The sequence below is a fragment of the Schistocerca piceifrons genome, chromosome X, assembly GCF_021461385.2.
Source record: "Schistocerca piceifrons isolate TAMUIC-IGC-003096 chromosome X, iqSchPice1.1, whole genome shotgun sequence".
In the NCBI taxonomy this organism is placed as follows: Eukaryota; Metazoa; Arthropoda; class Insecta; order Orthoptera; family Acrididae; genus Schistocerca; species Schistocerca piceifrons.
Window position 1 is genome coordinate 136,269,797 of NC_060149.1, and position 25,384 is coordinate 136,295,180.

Genomic DNA, 25,384 nt, shown 5'->3' on the forward strand with positions numbered 1-25,384 from the left:
TGTAATGTTTTCGGAAGTTACGGTTCATTTGTAACGAAATAGAATCATCAGCGCTTTCCTGGGCATTGGCCTTCACTTTTAGGAGTCCTCATGTCTATCTTTGGCAAAAGTCCCTTTTCGTATATAGATACGCATGAAGTCACACGAGGTGGCGCAGTGGTTAAAGTTAAGACACTGTAGTGCTACTGGTGGGAACGGGGGGGGGGGGGGGGAGGATGGAGGGGGGGGGGGGGGTTGACCCTCAATCAAATCTCCGTCCGGCCTGTAAGATATATATTTTCCATGGATTTCTTAAATCACCTAAGGGAAATGCCGGGATGGTCCATTTAAAAGGACTCAGCCGATTTCTTTCCTCATCCCTCCGCAATCTTAACTTGTGCTTCGCCTCTAATTACCCTGTTGTCCTCTTTGCATGCGCTATCGGATGGCGCAAAAAAAAAAAAAATAAATAAATAAATAAAAATAAAAAAAATCTTACATTGTTCCATCTGAGAAAGTATAACAGCTTAATACCTACACGAGTAAAACGTTCATGAAATATCATGTATATATACGCTACGGAGGACATCTAAACTAATCACTGTGAAGTAAAACTTCCACGTCCATCGTCCATCGCTTACGTCAAAGACATTAACTCCTCATTTCCTCAGCGTCAATAAAGTGACATTGTACCTTACGAAAAACCCATTGTCGTGAAACACGACAAATCGTAGTGGACTGTAATGAGTTTAAACTCAACAACAAACAATTGAGGTAATAATGTTCACGTCTTCACAATACTGATTAGCCAGAAATCTGAGTCGACCTCACTACCGTGGAATTCCTTGATTGTGTGGAAACCAAGTCAAGCGCCAAAGGAGGTATACGTCAAGTGTTGAGAAGACAGAAATAATTCGGTCGACTACATGTCCAAACAATGCTAACTTCCTGGCTTGAATGATTCTAAAAAAGGGCAGATTACGGTGGTGTGACCGTTAGAAATGTCGCGGTTCGTTATACGCTCATGTGCTACGAGGCGTGTTTTCTAAGTAAGTACCGTTTTGAAATTAAAAAAAGACGTGCTAAGATATCTCAATAATTTTATTTTTGCATGAAAGCCTGTACCTTAATCTACGCATTGACGCCATTACAGTCTGATTCTTCCTTGTTTACGTTGTGTACTGAGTGTTTAAGGTGCCTCCGATAATCGTGAGTCCCGCCGACTGTGAAGTACGGGCTGTTATAAGATTTCTTAGTGCTAAAGGCCTAAAAGCGATCGATATTCATCGTGAGATCTGTGCAGTTTACGGAGAAAACATTATGAGTGATGGAATGGTAAGAAAGTGGGTGAGAGCATTTAAAGATGGCCGTTCAAATGTGCATGATGAACAACGGAGTGGGGGTCCTTCGGTCGTTAATGAAAGTTTGGTGAAGGAAGTGGACAATAAGGTGAGAGAAAACAGACGCTTTACGATTTCCTCCTTGCGGGATGACTTTCCTAATGTTTCTCGTAGTGTTTTGTATGGCACTGTGACCGAGCACTTGAATTACCGAAAATTGTGCGCACGTTGGGAACCGAAAATGTTGATGGTTCAAATGGTTCAAAACCAAACGTTTAGACAGTGCATTAACATTCCTTGAGCGGTACCACAACGACGGTGATGATTTCTTAAGCCAAACTGTTAGGGCGATGAAACATAGGTGGCCTACGTCACACCAGAATCAAAGCAACAGTCCATCGAATTTGAGCAAGGGCATCGTTTTGCTGCAAGACAATGTCCGTCCGCATGTGGTGAATCAGACCAAAGATCTCATCACATCTTTTCGATGGGAAACTCTAGCCCCGATCTTGCGCCCAGTGTTCCTGCACTTGAAGAAACACCTGGGCGGTCAGCGTCTTCAAGACGATGACGAAGTCAAAACAGAGGTGGTGCAGTGGTTAACAAGTCAGGCGGCAGACTTCCATGAGGAGGTTATTCAAAAACTGGTACAATGTTATGACAAGTGCCTCAATATTGAAGGAAATTATGTAGAAAAGTAGATTAAAGTACAGGCTTTCAGGTAAAAATAAAATTATTGAGATATCTTAGCACGTCTTTTTTTAATTTCAAAACGGTACTTACTTAAAAAACACGCCTCGTACCATCGTGAGCATACCGTTCCTCTTACGTTGTTACAAGTAGAACTTCGCAACAAATGATCGACATTTGTTCTCTATTGACCCAAACACTGCCAGTTAAGAATGCAGTGGGCACGGGAATACCGCGATTGAACCATAGACAACTGAGACAAATCGATCAATATGTGATACACGCTTTCGTTTAGTGAAACACTTACTCGACATATCCACCACAGAAAGTACCTAGTATTGGTTTGGCAGATAATTAATCTGGCTTCTCCGGTAACTGTGATTATTATAGCTAGCACCCTTGAAAGCCACGGATTCTGTGGTTGTAATTTTAAACAACTAACGTCTCTTCATGGTTGGTTCCTCACACCAGAACATGGAATTAATGTCAGACAAAAATATGTCTGAAAATGCTACGTTCCTGTATTATTAGTAAAATAACATTAAGTCAGTCAAAGTTGATCTAATGACGAGCTCTCCCAATCATTCGTTACAATTTGTCCCAAGCGATTAGAAAAATCATGCGGTTTATGGAGATATGGGTCAATACATTTTAACCACGACGCGTGATCGATGTCTCCCTTGACTGGCGAAGACGTAGGGGATGAATAGTTGCAAAGGCTGCACGTTCACTCGAACCGCTATTCTTATCTTCGCCATTGATTCTAACTAGAAAAATCAGTTTCGCCAACAGACGTTCTAAACGCGGAGAGTCTTTATCAGTGTGTCATGGAAGTCTGCGAGAGCCTTCGACACAATTCGAGAGCACTTGAATAGTTGACACAGATCTTGTTTTGACATCACACGTGCGTAAAATGTAGATATTTGGTATCTTTACTCAGCTGATGGCATTGTGAGCAGCTCCTGTAAGCTGACGATCGGAAATTAGTAATATGTAGCTGTATTAAATGCATTAATGAAAATTCAAAAAAGAAGTATTCCACGGCATACGTTTAATTGTCATTTTATCCTTGTTTTAGTGTGAGAGACCCGCTCATGCGTTCTTTATTCATGTATTTTTTGTTCATCGTCTACATTAGTTTTCTACACTACACATAATAAATATTTTTAAATCTCTCATGAAAAATATGTGAGATAGTCTTCATCACACACTACTGAGTTTTAGTTGAAAGTTGCCTACAAAATGTAAAGTAAGCAGAAATTTTACTCTAGTTTTAAAATTTTATTTCGAATGTGTTTCACTGTTTACATTGCTTGGTCCACGTTGTTGAGGCAGTTTAGCCGGCACACGCTCTTTTAATGGCGATGCTACGGCTGGACCCACATGCCTTTATTGTAGAGACCGGGATACAGTATTCGTGCCTTGCGGAGTTCCTTGTTCAATTGCAAGCGTGTATGTTCGCGTGTTGTCACGTTGTAGAAGGCATTTAGGTGTCTGCCATATGAGTAGCGAAAAGTTGGCGCAAAGGACCGCGACGAGCCAAGTGCTGCGTAATTCTTCGAACTGAGCATCCGACATCATGGAGACCCATCACCCTTCCTATTTCCATTCGCTGACTTCGCACCCTCTCGAAACGTTGCGGCCTATTTCAAGGCAAGAGTCCAAAAGAGGCGGAATTTTCCACAGCTCACTGGATCTAAATTCGGGAGTAGCAGGGTACATATCCTGTCCAAGCCAATTAGATGTAGGTTTTCGTTACTTCCCTAAGTCGAATGAGGCGAATACCGGAATGGGTCCTCTAAAAAGGATGTGGTTCCCCATCCTTATCTTAACCGACCTTCCGCTCCATTTACAATTACATCGTAATCCATTGCGTGCTACACACCAATTAAGGTAGGTGCGATGGCATATGCAGCTGTGTCCTTGATGTCTATCAATTTGGTTTCCTATTCCCATCGGTGTAACAACTAACGCTCGCTACAGCACAAGTGTCAATAACAACATCGAGGAGATAAATAAATATTTTGTAGTTCCAAATACATTTAATCACACACCTCCTTTGCAAGTATCGAAGAAACAGTTGTCTCTCCCTTATTTTCGTTTTCTCTGACCAGCAGTGTATTTCACTTATCTTTTCCGAACACAGGAAGATGGAAAGTCTGGGTTTCAAATGTTTTTTATTCCAGTCTTTGATCACAATATAAAGTCCTTCGACAATGACCGGTTTCAGTCAGTAATGACCATGTTCAGATCTGTTCTACACCATGTCCTAATGTGATAAAGCCGTAATGGCGTCGTAAAAACATATAAATACACTCAGAAAAGAATCGTCATGTAGAACTAAAATACGGTATAAAATAGGCCACGTCGTTCCCACAGTCATTTTGTCACTGGCGTTACGGTACAAAACATACTGAAGTGTGGACGATGTGGCCTGTTTTACACCGTTGTTTAGTTCTACATGATGATGCTTTACTGAGTGTATTTAAACGTTTTGAGGACGCCATTACGGCTTTATCACATTAGGTCATGGTGTAGAACAGATCTGAAGATGGTCATTACTGACTGAAACCGGTCATCATCGAAGGACTTCATATTGTGATCAAAGACTGGAATGAAAAACATTTAACAGTACCTGGATCACTGTTTGTATCCGCTACTATGTCGCAGCTTGTGAAGCCTGGGTTTAACGTCCCACGGCTACGAGGGTATTCGCGACCTTGCACTTAATGAAAATATTTGTAAGGAATATGATTAACAACATTGACAGTATTCTACTCATGTGCGGTACGTTCAAAAAAGCCTTAACCGTCTAATATAACACTGGATTGTGATATCTGGATTGACAAGTAGTGTAGTTAACGGGCTCAGATTTTCCAGATCACTTGTCCAGAGACTTGGCCATTAAGGTCATACTTAAATTTCGCCGATTTAGGCTGGAGAATGAGTTTTTCTCGGTCAGAGTAATGTTTAAATCTACGTCGACCTACTTCATGCTGTGTTCTCGTGAATATTTCGCCACTACTTACTCAGCGAGTAACTTCAGAAATGGTCACGCACAGGCCCGGAATTCCAGCATGAAATATTAATCTACCCTCCGCAGTAACTTTTGAGAGAGCAAACATTTTATCTGCGTCTCAGCTACGTCTGTTTCAGGATGGGTGTATATCTTATAAACCACCGTGTTCCCTCTTTCTCCGACTGAGAAACTGGACGCAGTGCTTTTGTCTGTTGTATTACGTAAAATCTTACATAATGCTGTCTTCCTTACTTTGAATATAACGTTCGTGGCCGTAATGACAAAGAAAAACATTTAACTGGACTAGGAAAACGACGATAGCTTCAGTCTGATAAGGGTAGACGCTTCTACGTTTTCGGGTCTTGCAACCGTTTTAGGGATAGCGGACGACAGCTATAAAGACAAAGTGAGACAATTCAGATTAAATTTCCGGAAATAATTTTTCCACAAGACGGAGAAATCGTTAACCGTTGTTAATTTTAGTATTTTGTGGTTATATTAGACCATGTATAATTACGGAAGAGTTTCCTATAAACCAGTATTTCATATAAACACTTTACCTAAGATCATAACATTTATTTGGATAGTAATTTTATTTTAAATGCAGATATGCCAAGAACATTTGCTGCGGGTGGATTGCTCTGGTGTCTTACAAAATATGTGAACAGGCCTATATCAAAGACCTTCTCTAATACTGATTGCCAATAAAATATTACTGATTATAACTTCATTCGGATACTAATTGGAATGGTGAAGTAAGGATGATTGGAGTTAATGTCCCGTCTTCGACGAGGTCATTTAAAGACAAACTACAAGCTCGGATTAGACAACAATGGGGAAACAAGTTGCCTGTGTACTTTTGGAAAGTATATAGCAAACCCGTTAGTCTGTATCTTCATGAAGCAAAATGATAACGATTTTGGATTAAATAGCAGCACTATTTTAAAAAGCGCGACCGATTACAGCCCCCAAGTAAGTTAGCCAGTGGCGTCTACATACTATCGAACAACAGAGTATAACAGAATTAGCCAAATGGAGAAAAATATAGCAATAGCCATCTTCAGCGACAAATGTAATACATAAGTGTTCAAATCTACTCGCCCCCACTCTTCATAAAACTAACAACTTAAAAAATAATAGTGTGAATTCATCTAATATTAAAATAGACATACAGGGTGAATCACGTAAAACATGCACCGAAAATACTGCGGAAATGGAAAGAGCTACTCATGTGCGGTTTTCACAGAATGGATGGGCACTCAGGTGCTCGTATTTTTAGCCAATAAACAGAATGTAATAAACTTATAAAATGTATTGTTGTGCAGACATACACGTCTTTAAATAGAACGATGCCTGTTCGCATTAACAAACTGAAGATAGGATAAATTAGAATGTCAGTGGTGTTTGTTGCAGGATTCTAGTGCGAGTCGTTTACAAAATACCGTATTTTGAAAAGTTTCCACAGCGATACTTGTGCAATACCTGTGATAGCACACACTAAAGAACAACACAAGTGCACACACCATCTATGTGGATTCTGACCAGTAACGAGACGACTGACCATCACAAGTTTGCTTTCAAAATGTGCAGTGGCAGCGGCAATACATGCTTCCAGCCAGGTATGGAACTACTGCATCATACATGCTAGCATTTCAGTGGAGATGTTCGAGCCGGCTGCAGTAACACGTCACTGCTAAGTCATTGGGTGTAGTTGGTATGTCCTTGTAGATAGCCTATTTCAGCTTACTCTACAGAAAAGAGTCTCCAGGTGGCAAATCCGGGGAACGGAACGGACAAGGTACAGGTCCTCTGTATCCAGTCCAATGATCTGGAAACAATTCGTGAAGATATGCACTTCGTGCACTATAGGCTGGACAGCCGTCATGTCGGTACCACAGGCCCCTCCTAGTCTGCAAAGGAACGTCCTCTAGTAGCCGCGGAAGATGGTCTGTTAGGAGGTCGCGATACTTGGGAGCGTTCTGTGTTCCGTCTATGAAAAACGGACCTATGAGCTGGTGGTTTCGTATCCCACAACACACGTTTACACTCCGTGGACGCTGACGTTCCACATGACGAAGCCAAAGAGGATTAAATGATAATTAATTGAAACCCTCAGCTGCCGACTGGTATTGTTAATGTACCTCGATGGGGACAACTGAAAATGTGTGTCCCGACCGGGACTCGAAACCGGGATCTCCTCATGTATATAGTTAAAGGCTACCCAACCATTGACCTTCGTCTGTGCGAATGCGCACAGGTTGCCCGAACTCTTACGGGAATTGTCACCTTAGTGTGCGCGAGTAATGAGTGGATGGGCAAATATCTAGCGTATGTAGATTGTGGACAGTTGGGAATGTTGGTCCACGTGAAGTGTGCAAGGGGTAAGTCCACGCGGTCGCACTATTCGTCTGTGTCCTCGGTGGCTCATATGGATAGAGCGTCTGCCGTGTAAGCAGAAGATCCCGGGTTCGAGTCCCGGTCGGGGCACACATTTTCAGCTGTCCCGATCGAGGTATATCAACAACACCTGAGGGTTTCAATTAATTATCATTTATTCTAGAGAAGCTGCACGGTCATCAATGGTATCTGTTCTGTCGTGAACAGTTACTATCTTCATATATATACCAAAGAGGACTGTCACCAGACTAATAGCGCACGTTTTGTCGGTTTACCTGGCCATGATTGGTAAATGTGGCTTCATTACTAAACAGGATACATGATACATCTGAAGTATCCTGTCCTGATGCCCATGTAAAGAAGTTAACACGATCCTCATAATCTTTTCCATGCAGCTCTTGATGGAGAGAGATGTGATAAGGATGGAACCTATGTTGATGGAGAATGCGTATGACACTTGCGTGATTCATGCCACTTCGTCATGCGATTGAGCGGGAGCTGACGTGCGGATTAACTGCAACAGCAGCAAAAACATAAATTTCCTCCTCTTTCGTCTTCACTAGTTTGCTTCTGATGCGTTGTCTATGTGTTACACTACCACTTCACGCAACGGGCTGAAGAGGTTGACAATTAATTGCCATGATGGTTGACATCTATTGAGATATCTTACCGCATACACCGTACAAGAATGAACTTCATTCTTACTACACTCTCCATACACCATGAGCATGTCGGCTTTGCTGCATTGGTATATCCCATCGTCTACAAACGACCTACTGCTTAGACTGTCACGTGCTGACTACCAAGTCGCAATGCACACAAGGAACACACAAGAACACTATAAGCAAACATTACAACATCGTACCTAGCAGCTACGCAGGTTGAATGGTACAAACGAGTGTCGGTGTGGGAACTTTTCAAAATACGATATCTCGTAAACGATCCGCTCTAGAATCCTGCAATAAACACCAGTGACATTCTAATTTGCCCCTACTTTTAGTTTGTTAATGTCAATAGGCACTGTTCCACTTAAAAAGTGTGTATTTGCACAAAAAATTCACTTCATAAGTATTATTACAGACTGTTTATTGGCTGACAACACGATTCCGTGACTACCAATGCATTCTGTGAAAACCACACATCAACAGGACTTTCCATTTCTGCAATATTTGCGGTATAAGTTTTAGAGGATTCAACCTGCGTATATTGTTACATGAACTTGAAAAACAGCTTGTCAACAAGCATCATAAGAACATCATAACGACAGAAATATTGTACGAAGTCGTTTAAAATGTAGGATCTCGGTAGGCGTCCTGAGAGAACACAGAACGACTGCTGAAACGTGCCAGGAGGTGCCACTTAAATAGAGGAGCAGCAAGCTGCAGGAAGGCTCTGTAGGAGGCTCAAATGGTTCAAATGGCTCTGAGCACTATGGGACTTGGCTTCTGAGGTCATCAGTCCCCTATAACTTAGAACTACTTAAACCTAACTAACCTAAGGACATCACACACATCCATGCCCGAGGCAAGATTCGAACCTGCGACCGTAGCGGTAATGCGGTTCCAGACTGTAGCGCCTAGAACCGCTCGGCCACCCCGGCCGGCCGCTCTGTAGCAGGCACGCAGGTAAACAGACAGACGAAAGTCGCGAGATAAAAGTTGATAAAATGTTTTAAAAGTAAAATAAAAAACAGAACAAAATTATACTTAAAAGATTAACACAGATGTGTAATAAAAAGATTGGTAAAAGTATTATTACGGAAAGAGAAACGACAACAGACCACGCCGAGATACCCTACGACGAAAGAAAAGTCGATGTAGGAAACCAACGATGGAAAAAAACGATAGCAGCAAATGGTATATCTGCATACAAACACGATGTTAATACGACATGCAGCCACTACCATCTGAGCGTGGTCTGTTGTTTACAATACCTGGGCCTACCGTATTATGTAATGAACTATAGCACCGCTGAAAGTGTAATACATCAAACACACCCTGAAAAACATCCAGGAAATCATTCTTTTCTACGCAATTCTGTCCGTTAAGAAAATCGTTCTGATAGCAGTGCACATGATTAAATTTCAGTTGGCTCCAAGATCCCCATACGGGTACCGCTCTACATCTATATCTACATACATACTCCGCAATCCACCATACGGTGCGTGGCGGAGGGTACCTCGTACCACAACTAGCATCTTCTCTCCCTGTTCCACTCCCAAACAGAACGAGGGCAAAATTACTGCCTATATGCCTCTGTACGAGCGCTAATCTCTCTTATCTTATCTTTGTGGTCTTTCCGCGAAATATAAGTTGACGGCAGTAAAATTGTACTGCAGTCAGCCTCAAATGCTGGTTCTCTAAATTTTCTCAGTAGCGATTCACGAAAAGAACGCCTCCTTTCCTTCAGACTCCCACCTGAGTTCCTGAAGCATTTCCGTAACACTCGCGTGATGATCAAACCTACCAGTAACAAATCTAGCAGCCCGCCTCTGAATTGCTTCTATGTCCTCCCTCAATCCGACCTGATAGGGATCCCAAACGCTCGAGCAGTACTCAAGAATAGGTCGTATTAGTGTTTTAAAAGCGGTCTCCTTTACAGATGAACCACATCTTCCCAAAATTCTACCAATGAACCGAAGACGACTATCTGTCTTCCCCACAACTGCCATTACATGCTTGTCCCACTTCTGCAATGTTACGCCCAAATATTTAATCGACGTGACTGTGTCAAGCGCTACACTACTAATGGAGTATTCAAACATTACGGGATTCTTTTTCCTATTCATCTGCATTAATTTACATTTATCTATATTTAGAGTTAGCTGCCATTCTTTACAACAATCACAAATCCTGTCCAAGTCATCTTGTATCCTCCTACAGTCACTCAACGACGACACCTTCCCGTACACCACAGCATCATCAGCAAACAGCCGCACATTGCTATCCACCTCATTGTATGCAAAATTGTGTGGTTATTCGCAATGTTAGTGACACAGTGTCCTTTCGACATTAAGGAAGAAGCAATGGTAGATTTATCTTCTGCATTTTTCATTCCTACTTCTTTACGCTCTTCGAACCTAGTTTTAAAATCCCTGCCTCATGCCTGTCTGGCCAAAGTAAAAGCCTCTTCAATCAGTGCAGCAGATTTTATAAATGCTTGCAGTCGTAAATTTATTGTTTTTAGTTTTGATATTGAGTACAACTAGCTGATCTAGTGTGATAACGGTTTTGAAGGAAATTATAAGCAGTTAGTCGAGTTCATTAATGTGCGCCCTGTATAACTTATAATGGTCGCCTAGTCGTAGATATTGCTATAATCGCACTATTTCACTCCCATTTACGGAGCTTGTTAGCACTTGATGTTAGGTTGGCGCCATTAAAATGCATTGTGGTAATCGCTGCTGCTTGCTGGATCGCTGCTGTGTCTCGATGCTAATGCTGGCTCTAAATCTGGTTGTCTAGGGGTAAAAAGATGATGTCCCGTGTTTTTGATGTGCTTTTGATGATAAATAATGAGCGAAACCAACAAATATTTAAACTTCAAATATTTATTACTCTGGTGGCCATCTTAATTCCACTGTCCACCAAAGACAATGACACAACACAAAGTAGCACTTCCTTTACATGTTCTTTGCAATGTTTATCCATCTCGAACAATAACACACATACGCTTTATCAAAGTGACATTCAGATTCCGCTGCCGATCCTTCTTGCTGCTTGTATTTATAACCTTGTCAAAGAACTACTAAAAAGATATATAGTTTATAAGTCACATGTACATCTGTTATCGTAATTTGTGCAGAAAAGTTATTAATTTATATCGAGTGACATAATTTAACAGGTTATTAAAATGACAGACAGATTTGTTGACTTGACAGAATAATTCTTTGTTATATAAAGGCCGTTTTTTAGAAGTTTGTCAGTTGACTTCTCTAATTTGCATAAATAAGTAAATAACATGAATTATTAAGCATTACATTGGTTTTCGTCTAAAATAGGAGTGTTTACGTGAATACTGAGTGAAAACGGTCCTAGTGATAAATAGGTTTCACTGGGTGATTTTTATTTAAGGAGATCGAAAATACGTAAGCTGACATTTGCTGTATCAGTGATCAAGTGATATTAACTTTTGTGTGGGTCAGTTATTCAGTATAATTTAATGGGTTGACCGTTTATGGAGACATGTTATGCAATCATTGTTAACATACACAATAACTTTTCTATAATCATAAATACTCGTTAAACTGGTTGAATTTGGAGGGTATCGCATACTTCGGTAAAGTAAAGCCTTTAATAGGTTCCGTTACAAACTGTTGTTTGTGGATGTATTCGGATGACAAAACACGGATAACAGCTATCGGAGCAAACTCGTTGAGTCTCCGTGTGGAGTCGCGCGACGTACTTGTGTTCGTAACGTCGGACAGGGAGAAGAGATTGTGTCGGCGGGGCGAGGCTTTGTGATTACGGCAGGGCGGGGCAGCAGCGCAGGGTGGGGCGAGCGCGCGAATCCTGGCGTCACCGCGGCCGTCGGCACGCCAGTAGCCATTCCAGCCGTACCTAATGTACTACATATACACTGCGCGCACGGCGCCGGAGGCTACTCTTCTACTCCATTCGCGTAATGAGCGAGGGAAAAACGGCCGCCTGTACGCGCCATAACCTCTCACATCTTATTATCTCCACTGAGCGAGGAGGCGCAGTGGTTAGCACACTGGACACGCATTCAGTAGGATGACGGTTCAAACCCGCGTCCTGCCACCCTGATTTACACTACTGGCCATTAAAATTCCTACACCACCAAGATGACGTGCTACAGACGTGAAAGTTAGCCGACAGGAAGAAGATGCTGTGATATGCCAATGATTAGCTTTTCAGAGCATTCACACAAGGTTGGCGCCGGTGACGACACCTACGTGCTGATATGAGGAACGTTTCCAACCGATTTCTCATACACAAACAGCAGTTGACAGTCGTTGTCTGGTGAAACGTTGTTGTGATGCCTCGTGTAAGGAGGAGAAATGCGTACCATCACGTTTCCGACTTTGATTAAGGTCGGATTGTAGCCTATCACGACTGCGGTTTATCGTATCGCGACATTGCTGCTCGAATTGGTCGAGAACCAATGACTGTTAGCAAAATATGGAATCGGTGGGTTCAGGAGGGTAATACGGAACGCCGTGCTGGATCCCAACGGCCTCGTATCACTAGCAGTCGAGATGACAGGCATCTTATCCGCATGGCTGTAACGGACCGTGCGGCCTCGTCTCGATCCCTGAGTCAACAGATGGGGACATTTGCAAGACAACAACCATCTGCACGAACAGTTCGACGACGTTTGCAGCAGTATGGAGTATCAGCTCAGAGACCAAGGTTGCGGTTACCCTCACGCTGCATCACAGACAGGAGCACCTGCGATGGTGTACTCAACGACGATCCCTGAGTCAACAGATGGGGACATTTGCAAGACAACAACCATCTGCACGAACAGTTCGACGACGTTTTCAGCAGTATGGAGTATCAGCTCAGAGACCAAGGTTGCGGTTACCCTCACGCTGCATCACAGACAGGAGCACCTGCGATGGTGTACTCAACGACGAACTTGGGAGCACGAATGGAAAAGCGTCATTTATTCTGATGAATCCAGGTTCTGTTTACAGCCGTGTTTGGCGACATCGCGGTGAACGCACACTGGAAGCGTGTATTCGTCATCGCCATACTGGCGTAGCACCCGGCGTGATGGTATAGTGTACCATTGGTTACACGTCTCGGTCACCTCTTGTTCGCATTGACGGCACTTTGAACAGTGGACGTTACATTTCAGATGTGTTACGATCCGTGGCTCTACCCATCATTCGATCTCTGCGAAACCCTACATTTCAGCAGGATAATGCACGACCGCATGTTGCAGGTCCTGTACGGGATACAGAAAATGTTCGACTGCTGCCCTGGCCAGCACACTCTCCAGATCTCTCACCAATTGAAAACGTCTGGTCAATGGTGGCCGAGCAACTGGCTCGTCACAATACGCCAGTCACAGCTCGTGATGAACTGTGGTATCGTGTTGAAGCTGCATGGGCAGCTGTACCTGTACACGCCATCCAAGCTCTGTCTGACTCAATGCCCAGGCGTATCAAAGCCGTTATGACGGCCAGAGGTGGTTGTCCTGGGTACTGATTTCTCAGGATCTATGCATCCAAATTGCGTGAAAATGTAACCTCATGTCAGTTCTGGTATAATATATCTGTCGAATGAATATTCGTTTATCATTTGCATTTCTTCTTGGTGTAGCAATTTTAATGGCCAGAAGTGTAGGTTTTCCCTGACTTCCCTAAATCGCTTCAGGCAAATATCGGGATGGTTCTTTTCTAAAGACACGGCCGAATTCCTATCCTCATTCGATGGGACTGATGACCTCGTTGTTTGGTGACCCTCTCCCCCCCCCCCCCCAAAAAAAACAATCATCCAAACCAACCAACCTTGTTATCTCTGCTTGAGATACACGATGGCTGCAGCAGAATTGCGGCGCAATTTTCTTCATATATATATTTTTTTATTTACCTGACAGGGTTTAGCGAAAACAAGCTACTGTATCTTTCGAATATTCCTATTTAACCTCCTCAGTTCTTACGTAGCACGTATGCAGCATCCAATTATTATTTTGTTCTAGCTCAAGGTGCTTTCAGTGTTCCGTCTATGAAAAACAGGCCTATGAGCTGATGGTTTCGTACCCCACAACACTCGTTTTCACCCCATAGACGCTGTGTGCCCTATTTTAGTATATACTTCATACCACGAACTTAATGTGCGTCACTTCTTTTCGTTTTTGCATCTTCGCAGATGATGGCAGCATACGCTTGAAGAAAGCTGTTTATGGCATTGTCAAAGTTAATTCCTGTTTGATTTTAGCGATTTTGGACTAGAGAGTGTTTATAATGTGCCGTAATATGCTAATATACCCTACTCCATCCAGTAAGTGGTTGTTTATTTTATCACAACAATAAAGCGATATTTTTCTCATAATAGCACTGGGTTTACATTCGGCAACTACCTGCACTTCCACATTCCACTGGCATTGTCTTCATAATTTTTGAATATTTTACGCTGACTTATATAAATATTGTACACATATCAATTATATTTCAGTTTTAAGTTCGAACATGTACTAAAAGTTTGGTGAATCACACCATTTTTTTTAAATTAAGTATTTTGTCGCATTTTGTCCCAGAACAATGGATTGACCACCAGTATAAACTTTTGAATACACAAAATCTAAGCTTAGAGATGAGGATGTAAGTCCTCTGTGCACATCTGTTACACTGTCATATGGGCTATAACAACATGCTAGAATATTAGCAGCGCATCTTTGAATTCGTGAGATTCTTCATGTTACAAAATAGACATTCGGGCAGTGGTCACATTCTTACAGAGGCATCTGGAGTACGTCTGTTATGATAATCTCGATGGCTGCGTTATACGCAGCTTTTAAATTCTGGCAGCTCCTCTGTAGAAGGAAGGGTATATGCTTGGCACCTGGTGAAACCCCACAGAAATAAATCACAAACTTATCAGGCGATCACCCGATCGACTTATCGGATATCGATTTTAGCACTTCCGGACGTTTGTCTGGCACTGCAGTCGGCTGGTCTCTTGTAGGAGTATAACCAGTATTCCTCGTCTTCCCCTGTCAGTTATGTCATTACAGATTAAAGTACACGTGTCCCGTTATACGTTTCTCGGTGAAAAAACAACAGGTAACGGTCGCAGCTCTGAGACACGGCACAAAACAGATTATTACTTTTCGACTATCACGTGCACTCGCAGTGACTATGAAAGTTTCTCGAAACCCCATATTGGGATATTGCGCCTATCAATTTTTCTAGACAATGAATGTCGCTTCTTCGTCCATCATTATTCGTTCCGGCAAATTCTCATCCCGGTCGTATAACGTCTTACAAAACTATTTGCTATTTCCGGGATCGGTAGGATGAAATTAGTGAGACAGTTTTAATTTGTAGGTGACATATCATATGCCCGTCTGTAAACTCTCCCTAGCGAATTTATTTCAGAACTTCGGCTATTAGATTCCACTCCTGAGTGCTTTCTGCGAGCTCTGTAAGAAACTTTCGGGCACTTCGATAACTGTATCTTCTACATTTACATACGCAAATATACTCAGCATATCATTAAGTAATACAAATATTAGTGGTTTTCTGCCCACTTCCGTTCGCGTACTAGGCGTAGGAACAATTACTGTTCTACGAGGTGGGCAAAATGAAGCTGGCACGGAAAATTTTTCATGCACCTCGAGATAGGCAATCCAGTTAATATCAGGAGTGGATGATATAAGCTGGTTTTTTCCCCACCATGTAAATGCTTTGGTATAGTCCCTAATCTCTCTAATATTATTCCATGACCCCCTCTAAAATATACGCTGGAGGGAGCAGAATTGACACACAGTTCACCTCAACACCTCTAAATTTGCTCCACTTCATTTAGCCACAAAAACTTCGCCTGTCTTCCAAAGATGCCTATTTAATTTCCCTGAGAACATTCATTGGATTTTCGTGTGGTCTACAGCGACCTCCTACAAGTCTCTAGCAGCGAGTCTCGAGACTGTTCGATGTCTGCTGCCATTCTTCCTTAATAAGGGTTCGAAATTCTGGAGGAGTACACTAAAAGGGATCACAGTAGCTTCCTATATGCGGTTTCACTTAAAGATGCATAGTACGTTTCCCTCAAATCTTAGTGTTCCATTCGCCTTCCTTACTACTGTTATTATGTGTTCGTTCGACTCCGTTTCGTTTCTTAATATCACAAATTCCTCGCTTTGTAAATGAGCGCCATACTATGTCAAAGGCGTCAGTTAGACGTGCGGTGGGAAGGGGCATGAGGTCCACACTCCTCTTTCGGCATCACTAGTCTACGTGCACCCCATTCCAGTCCTGCTTTCAAGTAAATAACGCCATGTGTTGCCTAATATGAATTCACTGCGATACACGCATGAACGCGTCGGCATATAAATTTACATTTCATCACGGTTTCTTCTTCTGTCTCAATTATACATCGCCATGAATGTATCACAGTGATCATCATGATTAATATCATTTTTTTCTTTCACATGAAACATGGTTCGTTGTGGCAATCCAGGTACAAAATGGTTCAAATGGCTCTAAGCACTGCCGGCCGGAGTGGCCGAGAGGTTCTAGGCGCTACAGTCTGGAAGCGCGACCGCTACGGTCGCAGGTTCGAATCCTCCCTCGGGCATGGATGTGTGTCGTGTCCTTAGGTGAGTTAGGTTTAAGTAGTTCTAAGTTCTAGGGGACTGATGACCTCAGAAGTGAAGTCCCATAGTGCTCAGAGCCATTTGAACAAGCTCTAAGCACTATGGGACTTAACATCTGAGGTCATCAGTCCCCTAGAACTTACAAGGGAACCTCCCCATCGCACCCCCCTCAGATTTAGTTATAAGTTGGCACAGTGGATAGGCGTTGAAAAACTGAACACAGATCAATCGAGAAAACAGGAATTAGTTGTGTGGAACTATGAAAAAAGTAAGCAAAATATACAAACTGAGTAGTCCATGCGCAAGATAGGCAACATCAAGGATAGTGTAAGGTTAGGAGCGCCGTGATCCCGTGGTTAGCGTGAGCAGCGGCGAAACAAGAGGTCCTGGGTTCAAGCCTTCCCTCGAGTGATAAATTTATTTTCGCAAAGTTATGATCTGTCCGTTCGTTCATTGACGTCTCTGTTCACTGTGATAAGTTTAGTGTCTGTGATTCTATGATTTTGAGAAGCTGCACAGGTACACAGAGCAGTATTGTTTACGTGATCGTGTGTCAATTATCAAAGTTCAGGCACTTACACATAATCAACTTAGCTCTCCAAAATTCCAGAACGTGTTCAGATTTGCTTGGACATATGTAGGATTTGACGGTCTACACACGGAAAAATTTGAAAACGTTAAAAACATGTTTTGACAGAGCAGAGGGAAAACTGTGCGACTGTGAAACTGTTTCATTCATTTGTTGCAGGTTATGTGACAAACTCTTATGTTTTCATCACTTTTTTGGGAGTGATTATCACATCCACTTGAAAACCTAAATGGGGCAAGGTAGAAGAATCTTTTTACCCATTCGCCAAGTGTACAAGTTAGGTGGGTCGACAACATATTCCTGTCATGTGACGCACATGCCGTCACCAGTGTCGTACAGAATATATCAGACGTGTTTTCCTGTGGAGGAATCGGTTGACCTATGACCTTGCGATCAAATGTTTTCGGTTCCCGTTGGAGAGGCACGTCCTTTCCTCTACTAATCGCACGGTTTTGCGGTGCGGTCGCAAAACACAGACACTAAACTTATTATTATTATTTTTTTAAAATCTTATTTTGTTCGTTTTCGTTCGTTGTATCTGCTCGGTGCGGACGTCGAAAGACACCCATTTCAGTTCGTTGTTGATCCATTAACTCAGTTTCTTTATTACAGAGGACAGCTAGCCCTCTGACCAAACACGCTGAGTTACCGTGCCGGCATTACAGTGAACAGAGACGTCAATGAACGAACGGACAGATCATAACTTTGCGAAAATAAACTTTTCACTCGAGTGAAGACTTGAACCAAAGACCTCTTGTTCCCCAGCTACTCACGCTAACCACGGGAGCACGGCGTTCCTGAGCTCTGGTTATCCTTGATGTTGCCCATCTTGCGCATGGACTACTCAGTTTGTACATTTTGATTATTTTTTCATAGTTCCACACAACTTCTTCCTGTTTTCTCGATTGATCTGTGTTCAGTTTTTCAAGGCCTATCCACTGTGCCAATTTATAGCTAAATCTGAGGGGGGGTGCGATGGGGAGGTTCCCTTGTTAGAACTACTTAAACCTAACTAACCTAAGGAGATCACACACATCAATGACCGAGGCAGGATTCGAACCTGCGACTGTAGCAGCAATGCAGTTCCGGGCTGAACTGCCTAGAACCGCTCGGCCACAGCGGCCGGCTGCGATCCAAGTAGACTGCCTAACAAAAAAAGTGAAACACTTACAAGATATGGTCGGATGTCAGTTTAACTTCGCACATGTACACAACATCTGCGGGTACGTAAATGATTAGAACTGCATTTCTCAGTGACAGGTAGAAAAAAATTGTTCAAATGGCTCTAGGCACTATGGGACTTAACATCTGAGGTCATCAGTCCCCTAGAACTTAGAACTACTTAAACCTAACTAAACTAAGGACATCACACACACCCATGCCCGAAGCAGGATTCGAACCTGCGACCGTAGCAGTCGCGCGGTTCCGAACTGAAGCGCCTAGAACCGTTCGGCCAGACAGGTATAACGGCAACCAGAGTTCATTAGCGTTTCCCGTGTTTAGTGTTGTTGCTAGGAGTGGTAGCGTTTATAAAGCGCGAGAATAGCTTCGGAGGTTGAAAGATCACTGTGAAGGACACGTTGATGTCACGTACTCGTGTGAGACAGCGGTATCAGCATCTGACAGAGCTTGTGTGTCTCCATTTGGCAGACTGATCGAATTGTACAATTGCCAGATTTTGGGGCATTCGGATGTGAGAGTGGCCCGATGTTTCAGTGCTTGAGAACGTGAAGACAGACATATTCGTCATCAAGGTTCTGGTCTGCAACGTCTGACCACCACCAGGAAGGATCGCCATATTGTGCACCGAACACATCGTATTCCATTCACGTCTGCACCTGTCATGCGAGTAAAAATAATGGGCTTCCTGCGACATGCTGTGACATCCCGCACCGTTGGTCGGAGACTAGCGGCAACCGTACTGGGAAATTACCGTCCCGTGCGTAAGATAAAGTTTGCACCACAATACAAACGGCTGCGTTTGCGTTTGGAGTTGTGCTGTGACTGGAAAGCTTGGACTGCTGATGGATAGCACTGCATTGTGTTATACGATGAACTGCAGTTCTGCACCACCCCGGATGACAATCGTCGGTGAGAATGCCTGGGGAAATGTCCCATTGTTCCAGTGTTTTGTAGAAGCACCGCGGCGATACTCTTGGCGTCACGGTGTGGGGAGCCATCGAGTGTGAACTCAGGACAAAGCTGGTGGTGACTGAGGGAACTCTGACGGCGCAACAGTACGTAACGCTTATCCAGCGCCCTCATCTGTAACCTATTATTTGACAGAATCGAGGTACCGTTTTCCAGTAGTTCTGGTTTTACTCCAGCGTTTGCGTCCTCGCCAAGTGATCTTAAGGAAGAAAGACACAAAACTCATCGGCCAGTCCACTCAATGTGCTGTGTGAGACGACAGGCTCAACGCCTCATAATCGTAGAGGTATGAGGCGTATTCGGAAAGTAAGGCCCGATTGGCAGCGAAATGGAAACCACTGTGAAAATCCGATGGAACTTTGCACAGATATGTTGGGCAGTGTGTTTAGCGTACCTGTCGATCGCTTCATGTCGCTCTTTTCAGTTCAGAGCGCAAAGTGATCACGTAGAAATGCTTAAAACAACAGTGTCTGTCGCCAAGCTGAGGGATTTCGCCTGAAGCTATGCAGCCCACATGACATAAGTGTTCTTTCGCATTCTGCAGGGGCAATGAAGATACCCCTAAAGCGTTTTCGATGGGAAGTGTTTGATCACACACAATACAGCCCTTAATTGGCTCCCTCCGTTGTTCATCTCTGCTCATATGAACCGCTGGCTACGAAGACTTTTGGCACAAACAACGAAAGGCAAACCAGCGTAGAAAATCGGCGGAAAGCATAGGCGGATGCTTTCTGCGACTAGGGTACTGTAAAGTACGTCAGAGAGGCGACTATCTAGAGATATAGCTGGAAGGTGTGGAAAACTGTTGCGAATAAAAAAAAATTATTTTTGACCGATCGGACCTTATTTTACGAACAGCCTTCGTACTTTCTGTCAGTATGAGTCAACTGGCTGTAAATACAAATCGGACACATTTTTAGGAAGAAAGATCAGCGTTTAACGTCTCGTGGAGGACCAACTCGTTAGAGATGGAGCACATCCTCGGACTGGGAAAGGATAGCGGAAGTGTCCGTTTCAAAGCGCCTTGAGGATTGCACCAGGAAACTAAATCTGGATGTCCGGATGGAGATTTGAAACATCGTTCTCCCGAGCGCAAGTTCAATGTATTAACCAATGCACCACCTGGCTCCGTAAAATTGGAGAAGGCCCAGAAGTTTGTTCATACTCTGTGCCATATATGCTGATGATCTAAAATATTATGATCATCTGCTTAACATCGTGTTGGTACAGCTTTGAAACGCAACGCAGGGGCACTTCATAGTGGCATGGTTTCGACAAGTCGTTTGTAGTTTTATGGTGAATATGGCCCACCTCACGCAGATCCCGTTTGTTTCTTGGCCACGTCTCAGACGTATTTTATTGGGCTGAGACCAGGTGTATTTTATGGCCAAGACAATGTGTGATCAGTAACACGCTCATCAAACCACTGTGGCACAATTCTGGTCTTGCAGTACGACGGACAGCTATCCTGCTGGAAGATGTCATCACCATCGGGGACGACATTTATATCTACATCTACATCTACATGGTTACTCCGCAATTCACACGTAAGTGCCTGGCAGAGGGTTTATCGAACCATTTCCATACTACTTCTCCATCATTCCACTCTCGAATGGCGCGTGGGAAAAAGGAACACCTAAATCTTTCCATTCGAGCTCTGATTTCTCTTATTTTATGATGATGATCATTTCTCCGTATGTAGGGGGGGTGTCAACAAAATATTTATGCAATCGGAAGGGAAAGTTGGTGATTGAAATTTCGTAAATAGATCTCGCCGCAAAGAAAACCGCCTTTGTTTCAGTGATTGCCACCCCAACTCGCGTATCATATCAGCGACACTCTCAACCCTATTGCGCTATAACAAAAAACGAGCTGCCCTTCTTTGCACTTTTTCGATGTCCTCCGCCAATCCTACCTGGTAAGGATCTCATACCGCGCAGCAGTATTCCAGCAGAGGACGGACAAGTGTAATGTAGGCTGTCTCTTTAGTGGGTTTGTCGCATGTTCTAAGTGTTCTGCCAACAAGGCGCAGTCTCTGTTTCGCCTTCCCCACAACATTATCGATGTGGTCTTTCCAATTTAAGTTGCTCGTAATTGTAATTCCTAGGTATTTAGTCGAATTCACAGCCCTTACATTTGTGCGATTTATTGTATACCCAAAATTTGAATGAAGAGATGCCAATGCCCCGTAATAATGTTCTCGTACTCTGCAGCTGTCATAGTGCCTTAAATTACTACCACAGGTCCCATGGTAGCCAAGGTGAATGTCCCCCCATATAATGATACCACCCACACCGGCATGCGTCTGTGGCGTGATGTATTGTTTCGAACAGCTATTCGCCTGTATGACGGGGTTTCCGAACACGACCATCCACCTGATGTAACAAGACACATCCGACCAGGTGACATGCTTCTATTAGTCTACGATCCAATCTCGATGATCCCATACTCACTGCAATCGTAACTGACGATGTCGTTCAGTCAGTATGGGAATACGTCGGGATCGTCTTCTGCGGAGCCTCATGTTCAACAATATGCGCTGAACGGTGTGCTCCGAAACTCTCGTGCCTGCACTAGTAGTGTACTGTGTCGCCTAATCTGCCACATATCGCCGCTTATTTTGCTTTACAGAGCAAGCAAGCCTCAGCCCGCAACGTTCTGTGATTAGGCGTGGGCATACAACCCCTTGTGGGATACTCGTGGTTTCACGGTTCTTCAAACACTTTCCATATTTGCTCACGAAAGTAGGACTTGAACCGCCGAACACCTTCACGGTTGCCAAGAAGCTCGTTTGTTGTGCCAGGCCTTATCAATATCCCCGTCGTCAAAGTTCTTTGTCAGTTGATTTTCCCATTTACTGCGTATATCATCGCTACGCCGATTCCCCATTCGTCTGTTCCGCTTATATACCGGGTGGTTGCAATTACGGTGCAGCAACTCGAGGAGGTGCAGTGTGGACTGTAATTATCGCATGACAGCGAAACTAGGTAGAAACTGTAATGCGTTAATAAGGAACCGGTTTACGCTAGAAAAAATGGTTCCAATTTTGTCCATCAGGTGCAAATCTGGCGCTGTGAATGCAAAAAAGATGTATAGAAACGTTTCCAGGTGTAATGGATTAGGAACAGGGCGCGAGCAGAAAAGGTCACACAAATGTGAAAGGCGTAATGTTAATTTCATTATTAACCACTGATTACACAATTTGTTCAGTATGAGTACTGGATACGTCAACGAGATGATGCACGCGTAAAACGTCGTGAACAACAGTTGGTCGCAGTAGCTCTGATGGAATCCGAGCAAGGTGTTCCTGTATACTGGCCTTCAGATCAGGAGAAGACCGAACGTGTCCCTGGGAAACGCGTTCTTTTAGATACCCCGTAAGCCAAAAGTCACATGGGTTCTGATCAGGTGATGTTGCAGGCCATACATCTAGAAAACCTCTGGAGGTAACACTTTCGCGGAAGGCTGCATTTAGCAGATCTTTCACTTGACCTGCGACATAAAGTGTTGCTCCATCTTGAATGAAAGTAGTGGTTCCAAGACGGTTGCGCTCTACCAAAGTAGGGATCACATGCGGTACAACGAGGTCTCGATAACGTCATGGTATACCTGACAGGCCCTCTGACTGCATTATCTTCAAAGAAGAACGGACCGAGAACAAAGGTGCTTGTGAATCCACAACACACAGCCACATGCAGCAACTGCAGTGCCTCTTTGTGCACAACAGACGGCTTAACAGTACCCCAAATTTGGCAATGCTCTGTATTCACTGCATTCTGTAGTGTAAAATGTGCTTCGCCATTCCATAGAATATTGCCCGGCCACATGTCATCTACCTCGATCTGTGCAGAAACCTAAGAGTAAATTCAGAATTTTGCTTTTTAACATGAGGTTTCAATTGCTGCACCGACTGGATCTTGTACGGGTGCCACTGTGAAATAGACTGCAAAATTTTCCATACTGTTGACCATGGGATGAACGTTTCTCGTTACGCTCCCCGAGCACTAGCAATAGCCGGGGCACGTGCTACATTGTCAATTACAGCTATACCATTGTCGTTAATAACTTCCACCGGGATAGGACGCCTTCCTATTCCAGTTACCACACCAAGCTCAAGCGTATTTTAGAATTTCATGATCATCTTCTTTAAATCATTTAGTGACATTGGGCCTCTCTTTACACCTTTCAGTCGGCGATAATCTCTCAGATCAGCACTGTAATCGCTGGAGTTCTCATAAAACACTTTCATTAACAGCGCGCGGTCTCTTTTCTCGATATCCCTACTGTTCACTCACGTTATGGTTTCTAAAATATCTGAGTAGACGCCATACCGTCATACAAACAGTGTACAGCGCCTGACCTGCACCTTGTGGCCACAATTGGAACTAACTTTTTCCAGCGTAAATAGGTTTCGCATTAACGCATTAGCATATCTACCAAGTTTCACTGCCAAACGTTAATTCCAACTCACGCTGGACCTCCGTGCGTACTTGCACTTTAATTATAACCACCTGGTACTTGTCTTTAACGCGTCACAAGCCTGCAATCCCACCAGACAAATTCAATCTAGCGGTTGGCAGTGGACATCATATTTTGGCTCATCAGTGTAGACTGTATGATGACTGATTTACAATCTCTTCGCTAGGCTATAAACTCAGCCATTGATGAAGAGATCCTTCCAGCTGAATTAGTCAGTGAATAGGTAGCTAGCTTTCAAACATGGTGGCGAATCGAAGGTATTTATCGGTATTTACTAAGGAACGGATAGCTAGGACGTGGTTTCAAAAGTCCGTTGCCTGATTTTGCAAGTCGCTACGTATGAATAGCTTTCGAGGGTTACGATAATTAAAGTTTATAGAGCTTATTATGAATACAAATAAACAGCGAACCATCAGCACAGACAGTGGAAGGTTAATGGTTAAGTAAGTACCAGCTTCAGCGTATTGCACCTACCTAGAACAAACAGTGCGGAGCAACTGACTGCTGGATACAGCGATAGACACGTTATTAATGAGCACCTACGATGCATTCTCACTTACAGGGTACGGATATTCCAACACACGTCTCATGTGTCAACTGTTGTTTAGGTTTATCAGTGGACTCATCTGGCCTCAATCAACGAGCAAACCATCCAAACGACTGACGACTGAAATAGGTCTGTTCAACTGCCGAATCATTTTCCATACTGCTATTTGGGCAGGTGGGTTGTGTGTGGTGTCCACTCTATGAGACCGTGTGTCCAGCTTGATTGAAGCTCTCAGGAAAAGCCAGTAGCGGTGGATGTGAGGGTGGGTCAGGAACTAGGGCTTCTTTTTATCGTAAAGGAGTTCATAACTGCTTTTCTAGGTTATACACTCCTGGAAATGGAAAAAAGAACACATTGACACCGGTGTGTCAGACCCACCATACTTGCTCCGGACACTGCGAGAGGGCTGTACAAGCAATGATCACACGCACGGCACAGCGGACACACCAGGAACCGCGGTGTTGGCCGTCGAATGGCGCTAGCTGCGCAGCATTTGTGCACCGCCGCCGTCAGTGTCAGCCAGTTTGCCGTGGCATACGGAGCTCCATCGCAGTCTTTAACACTGGTAGCATGCCGCGACAGCGTGGACGTGAACCGTATGTGCAGTTGACGGACTTTGAGCGAGGGCGTATAGTGGGCATGCAGGAGGCCGGATGGACGTACCGCCGAATTGCTCAACACGTGGGGCGTGAGGTCTCCACAGTACATTGATGTTGTCGCCAGTGGTCGGCGGAAGGTGCACGTGCCTGTCGACCTGGGACCGGACCGCAGCGACGCACGGATGCACTCCAAGACCGTAGGATCCTACGCAGTGCCGTAGGGGACCGCACCGCCACTTCCCAGCAAATTAGGGACACTGTTGCTCCTGGGGTATCGGCGAGGACCATTCGCAACCGTCTCCATGAAGC

General features: G+C 43.8%; 1 protein-coding gene and 1 non-coding gene across 2 annotated transcripts in view; both read left to right on the plus strand.

Moving 5' to 3' along the window:
• LOC124722217 (circadian locomoter output cycles protein kaput) overlaps nt 1–25,384 on the plus strand; it is an 823,358-nt gene that overhangs the window by 355,868 nt on the left and 442,106 nt on the right. The gene's annotated exons all lie outside the window — the stretch shown is intronic.
• Nucleotides 7,442–7,515, plus strand: Trnat-ugu. Its single transcript has one exon. It is a non-coding gene; the product is annotated as a tRNA-Thr (tRNA).